The 21,457-nt window shown below is 41.0% G+C and overlaps 1 protein-coding gene and 1 pseudogene across 1 annotated transcript in view; both read left to right on the forward strand.

Annotated features, from left to right (window-relative positions):
• The window catches only part of Chn2 (chimerin 2), a 299,931-nt gene that overhangs the window by 53,589 nt on the left and 224,885 nt on the right, over positions 1-21,457 (forward strand). The window lies entirely within an intron of this gene.
• Positions 16,687-17,040, forward strand: LOC114096183 (transcription factor BTF3 pseudogene; annotated as a pseudogene).

The following is a 21,457-nucleotide window of genomic DNA, read 5'->3' on the forward strand; positions in this document are numbered from 1 at the left end:
CTGACCTTCTCATAGCCAGCCTTGACCTTCATCGAATCACAGCCTGATCCACTGGGACAGGAGCATTGACACTGTTCTATTGTTCCCACTGCCAGCTTTCCTTTTCCAGGGTTCTGCTCTCCAGTGAAAAACAATGCAAAGCAAAAGCCAAGCAAACCCCAGACACTTTCTGCTCTTTATCTTGCCATGGTCAGTGTTACATTTCTTGTTTTTAGGGGAGATGTTATTTTTGTAGAAAAAGCATTATTGTATTGGAGCCATGTATGCTCTCCTTGTTCAGGTATTGATGCTTGAGAAGGGCCAGTCCACCAAGTCTGAGAGCACAGCAGTAGTAACAGTGTGTTGGTGGGCTGGAAGGTACCTGGAACTTGAAATGTAGACCTTGCCCATCTCAGCAAAGCACAGTCTCAGTTTGGATCTGATTTTCTTGTAGGTAATAGAGGAATAATGTCCAGGCAGCTGAAGGGTAAAACCCAGAGGAACTGAGAGAAACTATATAACAGGCAGTGGTCCTAGTGGCTAGAGGTGACATCAGGAAAAACTGACACCTGCTATTGGACCAGATAGCTGGGCTCTCAACTGGATGCCTGGGACTTTGGGCTTCCTACTCAGACCTGCCTTCATCCTGTATCCCTTGCCAATTGCCCCTCTAGTGTGCCTCCAGTTCATTAATCAAGTCTCCACCAGATGTCTGCAGCTTGCCTTCCTTCCTCTGCAGTTCTGCTGCCAGGACTTTCATTCAGGCCCTGCTCTTACCCAGTTAGCTGTTCTGATCATGTTATTCCCCTACTCAGAGATCTCTGGTGGGTCTCACACCCTGAAGCAGCCATCTGCCTGGCCTCACATGTGCTCTGAATCTTTCCTATAGATTTCACTCTCATCTCTTTGCCCAGTGTTTCCCAAACTTTGAGCCCCTCAGAGGAATCTGCTGGGGAGCTTGTTAAATGTACAATCCTCAGATCCCACTTTGAAGGACACATATTGGGCCATTGGGGGCTGGAATCTGAATGCACCCCATCTCCAGTCCTTTTTATATCATATTTTGAGACTGGTTTTGCCAAGTTGCTTAGGGCCTGGCTTTGAACTTGTGATCCTCCTGCCTCAGCCCCTCAAGCTGCTGGTATAACAGGCCTGCACCTCCACGCCCAGTGAATGAAATGAATTCTTCATGTTTTAAACCCTGGCCATGTGAAGTGGATGAGCGAGGATTGGAAATCAGTGCTGTCCTGTGTCCTGGCCTGCCTCTCCTCACTAGTACTCTCCTATTCAGGTTCCATGTCATGTGCTACTTCATCCTCAAGCAGGTCTGTGATTCCAGCAGTCAAAAAATGATTTCTCTTTCCACTCACTAGCCTGGTCCCATGGCCTTTCTGCTGTAAGTCTTACATGATTTCTCTGCTTGATTAAAACCTCGTTGTGTGTCAGGAGAGTATCTTCTTCCTCCATGTGTGTCTTGCAGCATCCAGGAAACCAAGTGCTTTCCAGCCACTCCATTATGAGGGATATTGTGCAATCAGATAAATAGATGCAGATATCACATTACTTGGTGCTATTTTGCACCTATAGGGGAAAGAAAAACAGGAATGCTATCTCAGGAATGGTAGTGACATAAATATTAATAATCAATTCCAGTTGTTTTAAATTTAGAAATGTGGCTTTAAGTGAGTAGCACTTTCAGTTGTGAAACTATGTATAAGAATGATCCTTTTCTCCAATTTTCCTCCCTGTGAAGAGAGTGCAGGGCTCCTGAAGATATCTGTGTTGCCAAAATCTAACTAACTTAACCTTATTTAGCATAAGGTTTGTCATATTATTGTTCATCTGCAATTATTTTGTCAATTATATTTGCTTTTATTCACCACCAGAGACTCCAGTTAGCTCAGATTTCTGTCAGCAGTTAAAGTGTTATGGCATTCTCTAAGATGAAAGAAAAATATCAGGAGTCAGCAGCTACTTATAGCTTTTACGGCAACACCTTTATTGATATATTCCCATTTTTAATATCCTTTTATCTGCATTACAAAAATGAAATTATGTATCCATTATCAAAATTAGACAGGAGATTTATTGGATCAGAAGTGCTTTCTTTCTAATCCTTAAATGACCAAAAGGTGGTTCTTTGATAATTCTGTGAGAGAATTAAAATTCCTTTTTATCCTAAAATGTTACAGATAGGAGATTAACCTAGTTGGGCTTCACCAATGTAAGGAGGGCCTGTCTTGGCAAAGCAGGCAATACAAACAGAAGTTTCTGCTTCAGGAATGTTCAGAAGACATGAGACTCGCAAGAATTACTGTGTAGGTCATTAAAGAATGTGAAAGTATAAATAAATAATTGATTATTTTAGATTAGGAACTCTAATTTCCTGTTAAACCTTGAAATGCTTCCTAGTTGTCTATGCCTAATAATATACATATAGCACCAACCACATCTAGCAGGTAGATTTGTTCCTTTTGTGCCTGAGCTTCTTAAAAATTTATAATTATTAATTAATTAATTGCAAGTTATGGGTAAGGATGCCAAAATTGAATAGAAATACTAAAATGAATCAATAGGCATTTATTATGTATTTACTGTGTCAAATACTTTGAAAAGGATTACGATTTAACTTAAGATGCCTTCCTGAGATAAGACCACTTATTTAAGGATTGTTGTAGGAATGAGATGCTGCAAAGCACCTATGAGGTGAGTACTGAATAAATGCTAGGTGGTATTTTAAAGGTAACTGTGTGGAAGTAACTTACATGCAGAAACTCAGAGAGAAGGGGTTAAGACAATCCAGATATATTAGTAATGTTTGGATAGGCAGAGTTCACTCTCTCCCCAACATGGTGTTCTAATATTCAAATGCAGAGAAATGTGTCAGTACATGTAAACTGTGAATGTTTATTTTCAACTATGAAAGTGAAGCCAAATTTGGAACTGGTAAGGTCTTCATCATAGAAACAGAAGCCTCATACATGCACACATGTGCACACACACATGAACACACACATAATTCAAGACTGGAAGAGGATGCATGGCAATTATTTTAAAGATTAAAACAATTAAAATTAGGGTGACAGAGGTTTGTTGTATTAGTTTTTGAACATGATTTAAATTTTATATTCCATCTCAAAAATCTTACATGCTAAAATACAGAAATAAAATAAACTCATTATCTCTATCCTCTAAACAGTTATAGAAAGGCTCTGAGTTAGGAGAGAAACCTAGGTTTAGGTACAAGCTCTGCTTCTGTGGTGAGCTAAATAACATCCCCCCACCAGGTTCCTGTCCAGCCAGAGCCTCAGAATGAGGTCTTATTTGGAAATTGGGTCTTAGCAGATGTAATTAGTTAAGGTGAGGTCATGCTGAATTAGAGTGGGCCCTAAATCCATTGACAGCAGATCTTATAGGAAAAGGAAAGACATATATAGACACAGGATACAAGGTCATGTGATGATACAGGCAGGGATTGGAATGAAGCTGCCAGAAGTCAACTAGTGCCAGGAGTTGTTGATAACCAAGGGATGCTAGAAGAGGCAAGCAAGAACTCTTCCCTAGAGACTTCAGAAGGAAATTCACTTGCTTGACACCTGGATTGATTTTGGACTTCCAGCCTCCAGAACTGTGAGAGAATAAAGTTCTATTTCTCTAAGACCACCAATTTGTGGTTCCTTGTCATGGCAGCCTAGGAAATTAATACAACTCCCTGTCAGAGGTGCATTGTTATATACTGGTGCACCATCTTCTGTCCTCAAGTTGATCATAATAAAACTTACCACAGAAGGTTACACAGTACGGTCTACTACAACAAGTATATGGAAATATACAGATTTTTTTTTTTTACTTACTTTTTAAAATTACATTCTCATGTCTTAAAGTGCTACCCCATATACAGTGGGATTTCTGTTTAGGAAGAAGAAAACTAGTTTCTACCTGACCATACAGCCATGTAAGTGGCATGTCATAGTGCAGTCATTTCCCATCACAGGAGATGTAGTGTAGTCTTAGTCATCTAGAGTGTTAAGGACAGTGTATCAGCGTGAGATTGCACTTTAGTCTGTGTTATAGAAACTCAGCTGCAGGGGCTTAATCAAATATGGATTCACAGGAAGTTTCTGTAGGGCTGGTAGGGTAGCCCTGTGACGCTGTCAGGGACCTAGAGTCCTTCTTTGTCAGATATTCTATTCTTAAATGTGATTTTAATCCTTGCTACCTGAAGATGGCTGCCCTACCTCTAGCCTCACATAGGTGCTCCTTCTAGCTGGAAGAAGAAAGGAAGGGTCAAAGAGCAAGAGGCAGCCCACATGAAGAAAGCAAAACTCTCCCAGAATTCTTCAGCATGATTTTCATTGGCCAGAACTAGGTCACTGTGACCTCTCCAAGAAAACGTGATGGTGACTGGGAAATTTAGTTTTGACCTCCAGTCAGTGCTGCTCTGAACAAAGTAAGTATTCTATTTGCAAGGAAGCAGGGGATCATGGACTTGGGGTAGATTAATTAGAAGTGTCTACCACGAAAGGGATTCTGGAATAGGTGGCAAATTGGACAGAGGAGCCTTCCAACTGTAAGACTCACACTTAATTCATTTCCTAGCCTCAAGGCATTTATAGTTCACATTGGAAGCAGGTTCCAGACTCAGCTGTGTGGGTTTGAATTCCAGTACGAATCCTAACTAGATAAAGAAACTTGGTCATGGGTAAGTTACTTACCCTCTGAGCCTTAGTTCCTTCATCTGTAAAACAGGGATGATAATACCTATTATTTTGAGAATTATATGAATTAAATATTAAAGTGTTAATTATGGTCACCCCTTGCTATCTATGGGGGATTGATTCTAGGATTCTTCCTATCCCTGTAGACATCAAAACTATAGATATCTTTTATATAAAATGGCATAGTATTTGCATATACCTAATGCATATCCTCCTGAATGCTTCAAGTCATTATTAGATGACTTAATATATCTAATATAATTATTTGCTCTGTCAATACTTATTATACTGAGTTGTTCAGACAATAATGTCAAGAAAAAAGTCCTATATGTTCAGTTTGGATGCCTTTTCCCCACTAATATTTTCACTCAGTTGTTGATTGAATCCATGGTTGTGGAACCTACTGATGTGGCTGACTGTGTGGTGTTTGGTACTAGTATACACTAAATAAATGTAGCTATTCCTTTTCTGCTAAATGGTCAGCTGCATGTAGGCAGGATGTATGTCTGATATGATCACCATAGCAGTCTCTGTGCTTAGTACAATGTACTTTAACCGACCCTTGTTAATTAGGTAAACAAATGATTGAGACAACTTGACCTTATGCTATCATAAAGCATATTCAAACTAACTAAGATTTGCCAGTTCTCAAGTGAGCTTTGGTACTTGTATCTGAAGCTTCTTCATCAAGCTCTCTGTATTAAGGGAAATGAATGGAGGTATAAGGACAAGAAGTTATTTTGATTGGCATTGTTAGTTGGAGACAACAGAATCTACTCTGACAAGTTTAAACAGAAAAGATCTATTACAGGATATTAGGGACCTTAAAGAACTAGGACTATATCCATCAATAACTCCCTCGACATCACCACTTCGGCTCAGCATTGGTTTTATTTGGGACTGAACATGAGACTCTCTGCTATAGCTATCCTAGACAAATTACACATGCCAGATCTGTAAGAAGAACCAATCTCCCAGTACAGTTATTGCTTAATGCCTCCTTCCAAATTATGAATGTGTCTGCTTATCAGAGCCTCATTCATTTTTAGACCCATCACTGCAAAGGAGACTGGGAAATGTAGTTTTTAGTGTTCCAGCAGGATTGCTAAAAGATTGGTCAAGGAGCTTGGTCAGAGAATGTAGTGGATAGCACAGAATTCATTATGAGCAACTGGGTGCAGTTGTCCCACCGAGACAGCTTGCAGATTGCAGAGGGGTGAGGTCACTAGAAGGAGACACTGAAAGATCAGAGGAACATAGTGAAGAGCTCAGGGCAACATACCCAAGAGCCTGCAGGGCAGGCCCCCAGGGATGGACAGTGGGCTGCCCATGAGGGATGCAGACTGGCAGAGAAGGAGGAGGGGTAGGAGCATGGGTGGATCGTGTGTAGAGTTTGTGCATTTCCCTTTGCTTGGTCACTGTCCCAGGTGTTCAGCTTTAGACCAAGGAGTGGTTCCAAACAGGGTCAACAAGCTCCTCTCATAGCCCAGCCAGCCTCATCCTGGCAGAGCAAGGGTGTAAAGGAGGGGTTCACGTGGTAACTGTGCAGTGTGCCTTAGGTGGCCTAGCCTGTGCGACCCTCCATCCTGCGCTGAAACTTTGGACACAAGAAGGAATAATCATGAAGCAAGGGGAAGGAGTGTTTGCCAACCTGAGAACCCTTTGTTCCAACTTCCCCAGCGTGAGATTGGAGGAAGAAGCTGTGTGATCTTCACAAACAGAAGAAAAAAATAAAAACTTGGTTGGGAATATTATTCTCCTTTTTCTCCTTTCCTTTCCTTTTGTCTTTCTCTTCAGTTTCAGTTGGTGTTTTACAGATTGTGAAATGAGCAATTAGTTGGAACAGATCTTGCAGACAGCCAGGATGGCACGCTGGGTAATTCAAGTTCGGAAAGGATCTTTTATACAACAGAACAAATAGCCATAATTTATCCCCAACCCCCTGCCTTTTATAAATCCTTTTCAGGGTAGGCGATCCTGGGGATTGGACTGATTTGCTGACATCGCTTCTTTCTTTGCAGGCCGTGTTCAGCCTAGTCCTTTCCTCTGGTGTACCTTGTGGAAGGACAGAATCTAAAAATGCAACTTATGGTATGCAGAAACCATTTTTCTAGAAACTGATTTAGTTTAATGCCATTAAATGCAATCAGAAGTTACCAAGCCTCTTCCTGGAACTCTTTTCCAAATGTAACCTAATCCAATTTTTCCTTTCCTTTGGTATTTAAGTTCCTGACAACCAGTGTGGACATTTTTCAGACAGAGCCATTTGGCTGGAAACAGGTGCCTTTTCTCTTTCTTCTTCTTTGTTCACTGCATGTTAACATCTTGGTGTGATGTTAAGGTGAGCGGTCACCATTGGCTGATGGTCAGCGGTAGGCACAGCGAGGGACTGTCATGCCATGAACATGATTTTTAGGCCAAGGGTGTGTCAGATGTTTGGGGTTTATGGATGAGACATAGCCCTGCCCTCAAGCCTCAGATGACTTCTCAGTCTATTTCAGAATCATAGAGTCACATGACAGTGTGAGAACACTTTAATAATGCTAGAGTTTAATGACTCATTCCCACTTTCTTTTAAAAAATATTTTTTAGTTGTCAATGGACCTTTATTTTATTTATTTTATTTATATGCAGTGCTGAGAATCGAACCCAGTGCCTCACATATGCTTGACAAGTGCTCTACCACTGAGCCACAACCCCACCCCCCACTTGGTTTTAATGTTTCTTTTTTGATTGAAAATGTTCTTTCTTAAGAAAAAGGTTGCATGTGAACGCTCTTAAGGAGGGAAAAAGTCATTTTATCTTTGTTTCCACTGGAACATGACTACAGTATTTTAACATTCACTATGTGGTTTTGAATTGAGGCTGTGCGGCATACTTGTAGGTGATATAATTATCTCTGATCCCATCTCTCCGTATCCCTCCCACCCCACACACATTCAGTGGAAGCTGGGGGGCGGGCAGATATTTTAATTCTCCCGAATCTTCCAGAAGCTGCTCTGCCTGGACTCTTGTTCAAGGAATTATTTTAGAGCCCACTTTTTATTCAACATAAATTGTAGCTACATCAGGATGTCTGGCACGGATGCTCTTTGATTGACCATTTGAGGCCTTTGTATGTGAGCTCCAGGGTAGGAATACTCTGGCAATCCAAGGATCCAATTCTGTAGTGTCTGAGAAGGGACACATGTCTGTCTCCACCCAGATCTACTGATCAGATTTTTCATCAGCCAAAGACCTGGAAATAGTAAGGTGCTCTGGCTGCAAATCCCTTTTGTCCTTGGAGAAGCACATCCAAAGCAATGGACATGGTGCTTTCTTGGAATCCAAGCCAACCATATAAGCATGGATATTGAAATATCTCCTGGGTCAAAGCAGTTGATCGCCGGAGACTTTGCTGATGAAGACTGGAGCTGTCCTTGTCATTAAAAACCTACTTTGCTTTTCCAAAGTGCCTGCCTGAATCTCTGACCCCCAATCTTGGTTTGTTCATTTGTTGACTTCGTACCCACATATGCTCACTGAACCTCAGCTTGTGGAGTGACCACCGACCCTCTCAGAAATCTCTAAGTGTGGTCCATACCTCCTGTAGTCCCACTGATCTTGTCACACAGCTGTGTTCTCTTATATGTATCTATAAAACACTGCTTCCATGGCCTGCTCTGTGGTCTTGGGGCATGTTTGCAACTGTGCTTTTGGATTCTCACAGTTCAGCCCAGCCATCTCCACCCCTTCATATTTCAGAGGGGACCTCTGCCCTGCTTGTCCCTCATGCTCAGCCCTTCCGTCTGTCCATTCTTCATCACCATCCCTTTGTCTTTGTCCTCTCACTCTTCCACGTATCCCTGCACCTGGACGGGAGCAATAATCTTGTAGATCCTAGAATAATGGAGGTGAAGGTAACCTTCTGTACCCAGATCATCTTCTCTTTACAAATAAGAAGGAAATACAAGCTCCAGTGGGGTTAAATTGCCCTGTTCTAAACTAGTTGGAGCAGAGTCAGGTCCACCATTCTTTCTCCTTTCTCTTTCTCTCTTTCTACCCTGCTCTGTGATGTCCTAGCCTTCTGTCCCCAGTTCCCTACTTCACCCATTCTGTATACTCAAGTCCTCACATTTATTGTGCTGAAACTTTTAATCTTTTGATCTTTCTCTTTTAATCTTCACTTTTAATCTTTCTCTTTGATTCTGTTGTCCACAGTTTTGGTGGCCTTCTAAGTAGGATGACTGATGATATGATTTATCATCTGCACTGAGTCTCTTGATATTTAACGAGAATGTTAGGGCAACCGAGATACACCAGGACTATCCTGGACAAACCATGGTCATGGAGTCTTGGTGGGGAAGAACAGACTTTCTCCTAGAATTGAAGGTTATGTGGTTGGGCCCTGCACTACCTTTCTCAGCTCTGTGCTCAAGAATCAACACAATATTTTGCTCTAGTCAATTTGCGCATCCTCCCTGGTGTCCTCTATGTTGATTTTTGTTTGGGAACCTAGCAGTTTTTCTCTGCTTGCTTCTCTGTTTTCTCAAAGGTCTGGTTATAACCCATTTTTCCATAAAATCTTCTAAGTGGGCTTCATCTCCCAACCTGTGCTATCCATTTGACACTGTAAAATGAGGTGTTTTAATATGCTTCATAGTAGTGAGGACAGTCTTATGTCAGTCCCTCTATAAATACATCTGCTCTGACAGTGTGACAACGACACAGTCATACAGATGGAAAACATTAAAATGAGCAAAACTTTCAAAACAAATCAGAACTCAGTTTTACTGATAAGTATGTAAAATTGCACAGCTTCTGCAAAGGGGAATCTGACATTATTTAATAGAAGTGCAAGTCAATCCTGTTTCTATCTTCCTATCTGCATTAATATGAAATGACATATGTATGAGGTCATTGCATTGGCATTATTATAATCCCAAAGGTTGGAAACATCAGGTGTCCAGCTACATGGAACTACCTTGATGAACAGTGAAGTACCATGCAGCTATGAAAAAGAAGTATAAGAAATAACTCTATGTATGAATATGGAGAGATTACAGCAAATAGAAAAGTGGCAAAAAAGGGGTGCAGAAGAATAAATATTGAGTGCTATGGTTTTATAAGAAAAGATGGTTGAAGAATGTGTGCATTCATTGTATATTCACTGTATATTTACATAGGCATATATATTATGTATGCACATTTTTTATATTAATACTATTTGCAGAGAGAATGTTGGTCAAAGAGAACAAACTATAAGATACATTTATAAGATAAATTCTGGGAATCTCCAGTAACTATAGTTGATAATACTATATTGTATACCTGAAGTTTACTAAAAGAGTGGATCTGAAGTTGCCTCATCCCTTCCTCCAGACACACACACACACACACACACACGATAATTGTATGTTGATAGATACGATGGATATTTTAATTGACCTGAGTGTGGCAATCATTTCACAATGTATACATACACACATCAAATCATCCCGCTGTATATCTTGAATACACACAATTTTTATTTGCCAGTTATAACTCAGTAAAGCTAGAAGAAAAACAGACCAACAATGTAAATATAAATAGAAACTAATGAAAAATGATTACTCACAGGAGGCAGAAGCCCAAGCAAGACGGTTCTGTGTATGTTTTTCTATCTAGTTTTGAATTTGAGGCATGTAGATGCATTATGTATTTGAAATATAAAAGTATTGAAGTACTTGATAATATTCTTTCCTTTGTAAAGCAGGGTTCAGTGTGATTAATTTTGCATTCCCTCGTTGGCAGTATTTCTACGCTTGAGTTTGTGGAACTGAATAACCATCTGGAGAGGGACGTCAGGGCTGTGCTGTTGGAAAGCCCTTTGGGTGGCTGAGTGAAGGCCATTGAGCAGGAAGAGGAACCCTGGAGAAGAGGTGATCTCTGGGTGGGTCAGCACCAGGGATCCCGCTTCCAGGCCTGGGTTTTGCTCTGCCAACCTGGGTTCCTTATGGAAGCTCAGCCACTTACTAGCATCATATTGCAGTATCTTCCTCTTATTACTCCTGGCCCTCTAGAGTATGGAGTTTACTTTCAGGTGAGCATTTTATTCATCTGTGTAATTCACCAGTCTGTGAATTCTGGACCCCAGACCTGTTTTGCTTGGTGCCGTGTGCGGTGGGGTCTCCTAGTAGCAGAGACAGTGGATCCTTTGTTCAACTCACCATTTTTCGTCCCCCTCTGACAATGTAATTTACAGCTCTTAAAGAATATAATTTAGAAATAACCCCCGACTAATAAACAACTTTGCATTTGCATTCTACATCCCTCATAACACTCTTGGACTCTTATGGGGAAAATTAGAGCATTTTTTTTTTAATACAAACATCTGGGAATGACCCATTCTAGGAAAAACTCTTAAGAAACTGAAAGCAATGATAATTCTCTCCCTCAATCCCCATATGTGACCCATCAGACATAATGATGTCCTTGATCACATGTCTTCAGAAACTATCTGCCCAGCTGGATATTTACTTTTTCTTCAGTTTTATATGCCATCTCAAATTATTTTCCAAACAATTCTTTTACAGAATGGAGAAGGAAACTGAGGTTCAGAGAGGTTTAGTAACTTGCTCAAAGACAGGCCTGGGGTATGATATTTGCATTGTATTCACTGTTTTCCCTAACTTGGCCAAGCTCTGCTACTTGGGTCTTTGCTAGTATCTTTCATATTTTCTTTGAGAGCAATTGTGAGTTATCACTTCTGTCACCTGTAGTACCATGATTTCCTCCCAACGGGGCTCTGTTTCTCTTATAACATTGAGGACCTACTTACTACTCAGAGCTCAGACTCCCTAAGGGCCACAAATATCACTGTCACTTTACACACATTTTCTAGGTATGAATCCAAACATATGGTGATTGCTTTTCTTGAAAAAAAAAGAAAGATTCCTTAGAACATAGGACTGGTTTTACCTTCCTATACGTAGTTTTTTGTCTTAAGTAGAACTACTCTTCAGTTATTTACTTTGAGCCATGCTATGTTTGGACAGTACATATTACTGCAGTTCCCTTAAGTAAATAACTTGTAGCGGTCAGGGAGGACTTTAAAAAGGATGCAAATTCACAGTGTTTTAGTGATTATGCCTGGGCTCTGCCCTCACAGAAATGCAGGTTAGATGTCACTGTACACAAACTTTTTCAGATCAACTCATGAAAAAAAGCAATAAAGGAAGTGTGGTGACTTTGAGCTGATAATGACTATACATCTACAGACAATAGAATCAGAAGGTCTTGTGTTTGTTATGTAAGTGCCTGGTTAGGGATGGGATAACATTCCCAGTGACCTCATACACAAAATTCCAGACAGTTTTATCTAAGACAGGCTGTGAAGATAGTGTGCTCCAGAACCTGTTAGTTTACTCAAAAAGTGGCTCTGCCATGACTTAAGACAATATTGATGATGTATCAAGAATTGGATAAAATTGCTTCATAAAGTGTGGATATTAAAAGGGAAGTATTTCAAAATATATTATCCAATTGTGACTATGAGTATGCACGTGTCAATCATATGCAAGTGAACAATTAACTGTTTCCTCTTAGGCCTTAAAAATTTGTGTATTCAAACTGACCAAAACACTTTTTTCTTAATCTCCTTTACTCATTGGGAAAATGGAAAGCTTCTTTATTTCCAGTGTCACTGTATCCATATCTGCATACTTCTACTCACAGAAAATCAGATAGAGACCCTATTTACCTCAGGACACTAACCACCCTGTAGAAAAGTGTAACAGGTACCATTGGTGCAAAACAAATGTCCTCAAATTCAGTGGCAATAAAACAAAACCTTTTTAGGTTCATGGGTTCTATGGGTCAGAAATTCTGGAAGAGTGCACAGGGTACATTTTTTTTTTAAATTTTTAATTCATTAGTGTCCAGGATCTCAGCTAGGAAGCTGTGAAAGCTCATCTGGAATCATCTGATAATGTCTACTCACTGACCCCGGGCTTCCCCACAACATGGAAGCCTGGTAGCCTGCCAGTCAGATCAGCTCATAGCTCAAACACAGAAATTCCACAAAACCAGATGGAAGCTATGTTGCCTTTTTCAACTTGGTCTTTTTCTATCAATGATGGTCCATTGTTTCTTTTGCCATCTTCCTTCAATTCACATAAGTCAGAAATCTTCCCAAATTCAAGGAGAGGCTACCTAGACCCTGCTTCTACTGGAGGAGTATCAGTATCCATTGAAAAAGGACATATGGAATGGGAAATATTGCTATGGCCATTATTGGAAAATGCAATCTGCCCTAAAGAACTCTGGCAGGCCCTCATGTGACAGTAATAGAAGATGGTAAACCAGAAAAGAGTCACAGGGAAAGTGCTATGGAATTCAAGATGTTTTTCCGCAAGGGAGGAGGAGTAGGATTAGGACGTTTGCAAAAGCCATGATGGGAACCATATATAAAACTATGGAGAAGGAAGCAGCTGCATGAAGATGAGTCAGAGAGAGATGGCATTCAGTGTTGGAGTTTGGAGGTCAATGAGGAGGATTGCCTGGGGCAAAAATAGGGAAAGAGACACACAGGTACACAAGGGAAGGGGGAGGATGAGATCCAGGGAGGGAGGCCCCGCAGCTGTTCATGCTTGTCCTCATCATGTCTAAAACCCCACATCTACAACTCAGCCTGCAGCACTCCGGCCTCTGTACCCACCACTCCTCTGAGACCTCTCTGACATAGATACCTCTTTGTAGTTAATCTTCACAGCTGCTTCCTCCTCTATGCTACTTCTGTGGAATCTTCCCTGATAACCCATCTTTGCTGCTATCCTTCAGGTTCCCTCCTTGGCTGTTGCCCAACACACAAGGGTGGACTTCTAGTGGTACTTGGCCCCTGCAATAAACTGTAGATTTTGTGACCATGTGTGAGCACACAAGTATTTCTAGGAGATGATCCACAGCCTTATCAGAATCTCAAAGTGGTCTCTGAATTAAGAAAAACCAAAGGTTAAGGTCAAATGTTTTCTCTGATACATGGATGCTGATCCATAATGGGGGAAGCCAAGGGAAGAATGGAGGAACTTTGGATTAGGCAGAGGGGAGTGAGGGGAAGGGAGGGAGTATGGGGGTGAGAAAGATGGTGGAATGAGATGGATATTATTCTTATGTATGTATATGATTGCACAAATGGTGTGACTCTGCATCATGTACAACCAGAGAAATGAAGAGTTGTGCTTCATTTGTATACAGTGTCGAAATGCATTCTACTGCCATGTATAACTAATTAGAACAAATATATATATATATATATATATATATATATATATATATATGAAAACCAAAGCTTAAGATCTACCACATAGTCATGCCATTCCTTAAAATCTATTTTCAGCCCACATTACTTAGTGAAACTGTAGTATACCTCTCTGGCTACACATGGGGCTTTTCAGGAGAAGTCTAAAAAAATACTGATGACCAGGCCTTGACCCCAGACCAGTGATTCACAATCCTGACTACGGGGTCCAAGCATGTCATTTGTTAAAAGCTACATAAGTGATGCTAATACGAAGGCAGGACTTGAGAGCCATTAAGATTCTATCCAACTGCACAAAGATATCTTCCATATGAAAGAGTATTAGTTTGATAAGATTCTCGGGGGAAGGGCTGTATAGAATATTTCCTATGCCAAATACATATGGTTGTTTTTTAAAAGCTTTCAAAGAAAGAATTAACCCTGCTTTGTGTCAGTCACAAAAATGACCCCTGTAGCTAGTATTTTCAACTTGTTTCTCTTTACTTTCCAAGCTTAAGCTATACTGCCTTAAAGGGAGTTAAATTATATCAGACTATCAATTTAAATGACAAAAATCTGGGTTTTCTGAAGTGATAGAGTAGATTAAATACAATTGCTTTCTTTGTGTTGACCTCATTCAACTCCCTAACCACTTTCTTCTTTACCTAATTATTTCCTATATTTTTGTCAAGAAAGGGTATCTTATGTACTAAAAAGAAGGTAGATTTCAGTGGGCATAGAGTATATATATATATCATTGAGATCCATGGCAGGACATGACGACATAACAATGTGAATGTGCTTGGTGTTGCTGAACTGCATATTTAAGAATGGTTAAGATGGGGGCTGGGGTTGTGGCTCAGCGGTAGAGTACTTGCCTTGCACATGTGAGGCCCTGGGCTTGATCCTCAGCACCACATAAAATAAAATAAAACAAAAATAAAGATATTGTGTCCATGTATAATTAAAAAATATTTTTTTAAAAAATGGGTCAGATGGTAAAATTTGGGTGGTGTGTATTTTACTGCAATTTAAAATGAATATAGAATTTTTTAAATTAAACAATTGTTAGGAGCAAAAAAGAAAGAAAAAGCAAATCAATTTAGGTGGAATAAATAACTGGCCTTTTAAAAGTTCTGGTATTTCTTTGCAAAGCAATCCATCCGCTGGGAAAGGGAATGAGAACTAACCAGTTTCCTCAAATCGCAGTGGAATCAGGAGCGTGAACAGCAGCTGCTGTGGAATGTTCAGAAAAGTTGGCCCCAAGTTGATGGATGAACATGCCTTGGAGTCGGCAGGAACAGGAGGTTAGGGACCCGCCTTCTCCGCATTCTGGCTAATGCACCTGTCCAGTCCACTGCCCTTATTCCTTCAACTTTTTTTTTTTTTTTGATTCTAAAAGCACCATTTACTCAGCTTCAAGTTTTCCGAAGTCTCCACATTGCCTCCTGATTATGTCTTCCCACCTCTTCAGGGCACTCCTGGTTTCCCTCTGGGCTTCTCTACTGTGAATACTCATTGGCTTCAAGACCCAATAGCTAAGAAGAGGGCACAACTTTCACTTGCTCTTGCAGATTCAGTCCAGCCAAACCCACTATCTTGAAACCTCTTAAAGCTTTGGTTTCTCCTGAGCTCATTTCTGCATATTAACTCCCTGGCTGTAAGTCCAAGCCTCCCTGAAGTCTAGCAGACTGTGACCTTGCAGTAAGCATGGGACTCCTCCAACAGAAACACTGATTCCATAGAAACCTCAGAGAGAATAAAGAATCTTGGCGCCAACTGGGCTAAGTGCAAGGAGCGTTCTGCTTTGATGGGTGAGTATAACAGAAAGCAAAAGGCTTTGAGTCTGAGTCAGCTCACGAGGGCTGTGTGCTTTTTTTGTTTTTTGGTACGAGGGATTGAACTCAGGAGCGCTTGATCACTGAGCCATATCCCCAGCCCTTTTTTTAAATTTGGAGACAGGGTCACTCTAAGTAGCTTAGGTCCTTACTAAGTTGTCATCCTCCTGCCTCAGCCTCCTGAGCCACTGGGATTATAGGCATGTACCACCACCACCTAGCCTGAAGCCAGTTTTGAATGGTAAACTCTTGACAGCAGCACAAGTAATTATTAGATATTCTTCCTGCTGCATAACTATTGCCCAAATGACTGCCCAGATGCATGTGTCTTCTATGAAACAAACCCCTATACACCTACAGCAGGCCTGCAGGAAGATTCCTAGGATACTGTTGCATCTTACCTGCAAAGCATGCACCATAAGGTCTAGTCCAGAAAAGGGAGACTCAATGAATATTTCTTTCTTCCCTAACTTCTCCCTTTTCCCTTTTCCCTTCTCCCTTCTCCCTCCTTTCTATTCTGTCACCCCCTCCCACAAAAACCTTTCTAAAGAATATGTGATCTCAGGCTGGGGATGTGGCTCAAGCGGTAGCACGCTCACCTGGCATGCGTGCGGCCCGGGTTCGATCCTCAGCACCACATACAAACAAAGATGTTGTGTCCGCCGAAAACTAAAAAAAATAAATATTAAAAAAAATTCTCTCTCTCTCTCTCTCTCTCTCTCTCTCTCTCTCTCCCCCCCCCCCCCACTGTCTCTCTTTAAAAAAAAAAAATACATGATCTCCCCTAGTTGCCATCTTGCATCCCCGTGTGTGTGCCTAATCTCAGCTAGTCTGCCTGAGACTCCCTGAGCACCAACACTTGTCCCCTACGCAGCCCCATTTCCACTCTGAAAAGATGAAAGAAAATATTATGAATCAGGAAAAACTCACCAAACTGCAGGCACAAGTGCACATTGGTGGGAAAGGAACTACTCACAGAAAGAAGAAGGTGGTTCATAGGACAGCTATAGGAGATGATAAAAAACTTCAATTCTCCTTAAAGAAGTTAGAGGTAAACAATATCTCTGGTACTGAAGAGGTGAATATGTTTACAAACCAAGGAACAGTGATCCTCTTTAACAACCCTAAAATTCAGGCATCTCTGGCAACAAACACTTTCACCATTACAGGTCATGCTGAGACAGAGCAACTGACAGAAATGCTACCCAGCATCTTGAACCAACTTGGTGCAGACTGTCTGACTAATTGAAGGAGACTGGCTAAATCTTTGCCCAAACAATTTGTGGATGGAAAAGCACCAATTGCTACTAGAGGGATGATGATCATGAAGTTCCAGATCTTGTAGAGAATTTTGACAAGGCTTCTAAGAATAAGGCAAACTGAACTCATCAACTTCTGAAGAAAATAAACTTGAAGTTACTGGAAGCTGCTATTTTATATTAAGACTGCTTTTTAAAATTGTCTTGTTTATAGATCTGATAAAATCTAGATTTCTAATATTTCTAAGCCCAAACCCCTTGGACATTGCAGCTCTTTTCAATTTTTGCTTATGCACAATTTATTCTTTGCAGCTAATTTAGACGACATGATCATCCTTTTAAGATACTAAACAGGAGATGACTCTAACTGCCAATAAGAATATATTTACTAAATAACAAAGTGACCACATTGTCTGTCAGATGGACCAACATAACATGAGTTTTTGAAATGATGCATTTTCTGGAAAAATCTGTGACCTTTTAGTCTTGGTGACTGTTATTTTAATATGCAGCAAGATGGTATGAAGACAGTTGGATGGGATCTAGCAGTTATTGACCATTTGTGTGCAAAATATTGTTTCAAGTTTTAAATGCATTACTTAACAAGTGACCAACCATGGTAGGCATTATGTTGGGGGAGCTGAGTTTTGGAGGGAACTATGATTTATCCAGAGTCACCCAGCCAGAGTGTAAAGCAGTATATTGAGCTCAGGTTCACACCCCAATTCTTTACATTATAGCACATCTTCAGCATGGTTCTGGGCACTGCCCATCTTTCCCTTCTTGCCATTCCTTCCTGTCCATACTGCTGACCACACCCACAGCAAACAATGGGGGAAGAAACTCTTTCCCCAAAGCCTCCATCTCTCCAGAAGAGACATCTTGAAAACCGGGCTGAATTCTCTGAGAGCATTTTTTAGACATGAGCAGACTAACTGCAAGTTGAGCCCTTTTCTTTGTTTAAGGTGAGAAGCTAAGGTCATTTTTTGTTTGAGGTCAACCCATCTTTTAAAGGAAAGATCAATATGGATCAAATCCCTTTTTTTCCGGTTGACGTTTTTTGAACTGCCTCTCACTCCTCTACTCTAGGAGCACTTAGGACATTTTTAACCCTATGATCTGGGTCAGGAAGAGCCTGGTGACCTTTCCTGTGTTCCTTTTGGCAGCCATACTGGAGAGTACACCACCCTAAACCTAGGGCTTTGTGCATGTTGGTCACTGAGTGTAAGTTTCTCAGTAGCTTATCAAGATATTCAAAAGGCAGCTACTTCCCTACAGGGAAGATGTCAGTGGGAACAAGGTCTAGAACCCAGAAAGTGGCACTGGTGGCCTTTGACATTTTCTCTGGTTTCCATGGTTTGGGTTGTCATCATATCCCTGTTCTGGGAATCTGGTATTGTTGCCAGATGAACTGTTGAATGGGACCTTCTTCATGCCAGAGTTCTGCCAAGAATACTGGGCAAAGACTGATTCCAGAGCTTTCCATGTACGTGTGCCAGGCTCACCCGAGCCATGTTTTGGCCGATATCTAATTTGGATGACTCTCCTTGAAGCAGGACAGCCAAATCAGTTTCTTGCTGTTAACTGTGATCTGATTTTCTAGCAAAGTTCCCACATAGTGGGGATAAACAGGGAGGCAGCCTGAGGTATTGATTTGTGTTATGGAAGGTTCTTTTACATGGAGAAGCCTGGATATTTTGAGCCTTTCCTTCCCTGTACTTTTTCTATGCATGATATGGGACAGAAGTCCTTTTGAGTATTTCCTTCCTTCCTTCCTTCCTTTCTTCCTTCCTCCCTCCCTCCCTCCCTCCCTCCCTTCCTTCCTTCTTTATTTATTCTTTTTAGATATACATGACAGTAAAGTGTATTTTGACATATCATACATACATGCAATATAACTTCCCATTCTTGTGGTTGTACATGATGTGGAGTTACACTGGTCATGTATTCATATAAGAACACAGGAAAGGGCTGGGGTCTTGGCTCAGTGGTGGAGCACTTGCCTTGCATGTGTGAGGCACTGGGTTCGATCCTCAGCACCACATAAAATAAATAAAGGTATTGTGTTTATCTACAACTAAAAAAATGTAAAAAAAAAAAAAAAGAAAGAAAGAAAGAACACAGGAAAGTTATGTCTGATTCATTCTACTGACCTTCTTATTCCCATCCCCGTTTCCCCATCCCCGTTTCCCTCCATTCCATTCCCCTTTGTCTCATCTAGTGAACATCTATCCACCCACCCCACTTATTGGGTGTTAGCATCTGCATATCAGAAAGAATATTCAGCATTTGGTCTTTCTTTTCTATTTTTTTTTTTTTTTAGTTATAGATGGGCACAATACCTTTATTTTTTTTTTTAATTTTTACGTGGTGCTGAGGATCAAATCCAGTGCCTCACACATTCCAGAGAAGCATTCTACCACTGAGCCACAACCCTAGCCTGCCTGCCTGCCTGCCTTTCTGCCTGCCTGCCTTCCTTCTCTCTCTCTCTCTTTCATTCTATCTCTATCAAAATTCCTGGATTGGGGACATATCAGTAGATGTGGCTGATGCAAAAAAAATGTCATCCATTTTAGATAACAGGAGGAACTATAGATTGTTTGATAGTGTATCTGCCATTTTCTTTCTTTGATTTTTTGGCTTTCACATTTTGTGCCATTTAGAAAATAGTATCTCTTTGGGTCCCATCATTGGCTAAAGAGAATTTTTAAAAACAACTATTACTAACTACTCTGTGCATTTTCAACTTCTCTTAAATCTTTGCCCTTGGAAGATAATATTCTCTAGGTAGCTTTGAAGATAATAGTAGAGGTGAGAATGCACAGAAGCTCCTGTACTGATTCCCAGGGAAGGCTTTTCCAGATGTGGAATGCCACCGGGAGTCGATCTGGCTTGGATAATTGACAGCTGCCAGCCTGTAATCTTCTCTGCTAAATTGGGGCAGGGGCCTCAGAAGGCAATACAACAGCTGGGCTGCTGGGATCTAAGTCCCTGCACATGGGCACAGAGCTCCTCTCCACTGCTCTCTGCAGGGACCTCACCCCCTAAAGCTGCATGCTTTGCTGAGCAAGGCAGGGGAGCCTGTAACTTCCACCTGGTGTGTGAAACACCGTGATCTGCTCAACTGGGACACAGTTGGGTATGGGGGATTTACTTTGTATTGCACCAGAATTAGCATTTTCTTCTTAAGTTCTTCTGAAGATCAGTTCTTAAGGTGAGGTAGGACCATAACATAGAAGGATTGAGAAATCAGCCGAATAGAGAAAACCTTCCCCTTTCAGGGGCTGTGAAGGATGTGGCTCCTGCCCTAGTTCCATTTTCTACCACTTAATGCCAGTTAAGCCTTACCCCCACGAGATTGTTCCAGCTTTCTGACCCTCTCATTTCCTGATTTGATAATACTACCTGTCCTACTTACGTCACAGGCTTGTTCTGGGGATTAGAGAAGTTAATATAAGTGCCTTGTCTCCTGTAAAGCCAATTTAAACAGAATACACAGATGGGTTAAGAAACAGTTCCTGGTATCTATAGTTTATGATTATCTTCCTTTTCTGAATGATGGCCTAAATGGTGAAGGCTGCCTGGTGAGAGTCAGAGCTATCATTTGGTGAAGACTTTTTGTGTGCCCTGCACAGAGCTAAATTCTTCTGAGGCACTATTTTATTTACTTCTCAGGATTACCTTGCCAGCTAGCACAGATCTCCTACTGCTTCAGTTCACCAAGCCAAACCCTAGTTCTGAGTCTTGCATGCCCTTCTAGAAAGGCCCATGTACTTCCCTCTGAGCTGCCTTCTATGAGGGACTGCTCTCACCATTTTCAAATTTGACACTTTAATAAATGATCTAAAATTGTGTCCATTGCTGGGTCACTTTTTAATGTTTGAGCGCAGCACAAGGCCTGAAGTGGTGGAAAGCAACTGTAGCTATTGGATGGAGTGAGGAGATAGGGCACTGGAAAGAGAGGAGGGGAACAAGTGAGGGTGGGGAGGAGAGAATTTGTGACTGCAAGAAAAAGATGTCAATTTTTTTTAATGATAGGAATAGGGATTTTGTGATATGCATTTTTATTTACAAACTTCATCTGATATTTTCTTGTAGATAATCCTTAAAAACATCCAATTAATTAGTAAATGGGCTTTTGATGTTCTTAGTGCAAGAGATTTGGGACTAATGATCTTGATAATCTTTGCAAAAGATTAGGAGAGGCCTAAAGTGAGACAATTCCAAAGATTTCTAACCATTACTGAACATCAGTGATTATGTTAAGGGGGGCGGTGGAGGATGTGAGCAGGAGTGGAACAAGGGGTCAAGGTGGGTGAGACGCCTTCCGAAAGGGCTTTTCACCTGCAGCTCCCCATGTGACAGATGTATTTTAAGTTTGGTCATAGTAGGTTCCTGCCTGACTCC

The sequence above is a fragment of the Marmota flaviventris genome, chromosome 1, assembly GCF_047511675.1.
Source record: "Marmota flaviventris isolate mMarFla1 chromosome 1, mMarFla1.hap1, whole genome shotgun sequence".
In the NCBI taxonomy this organism is placed as follows: domain Eukaryota; kingdom Metazoa; phylum Chordata; class Mammalia; order Rodentia; family Sciuridae; genus Marmota; species Marmota flaviventris.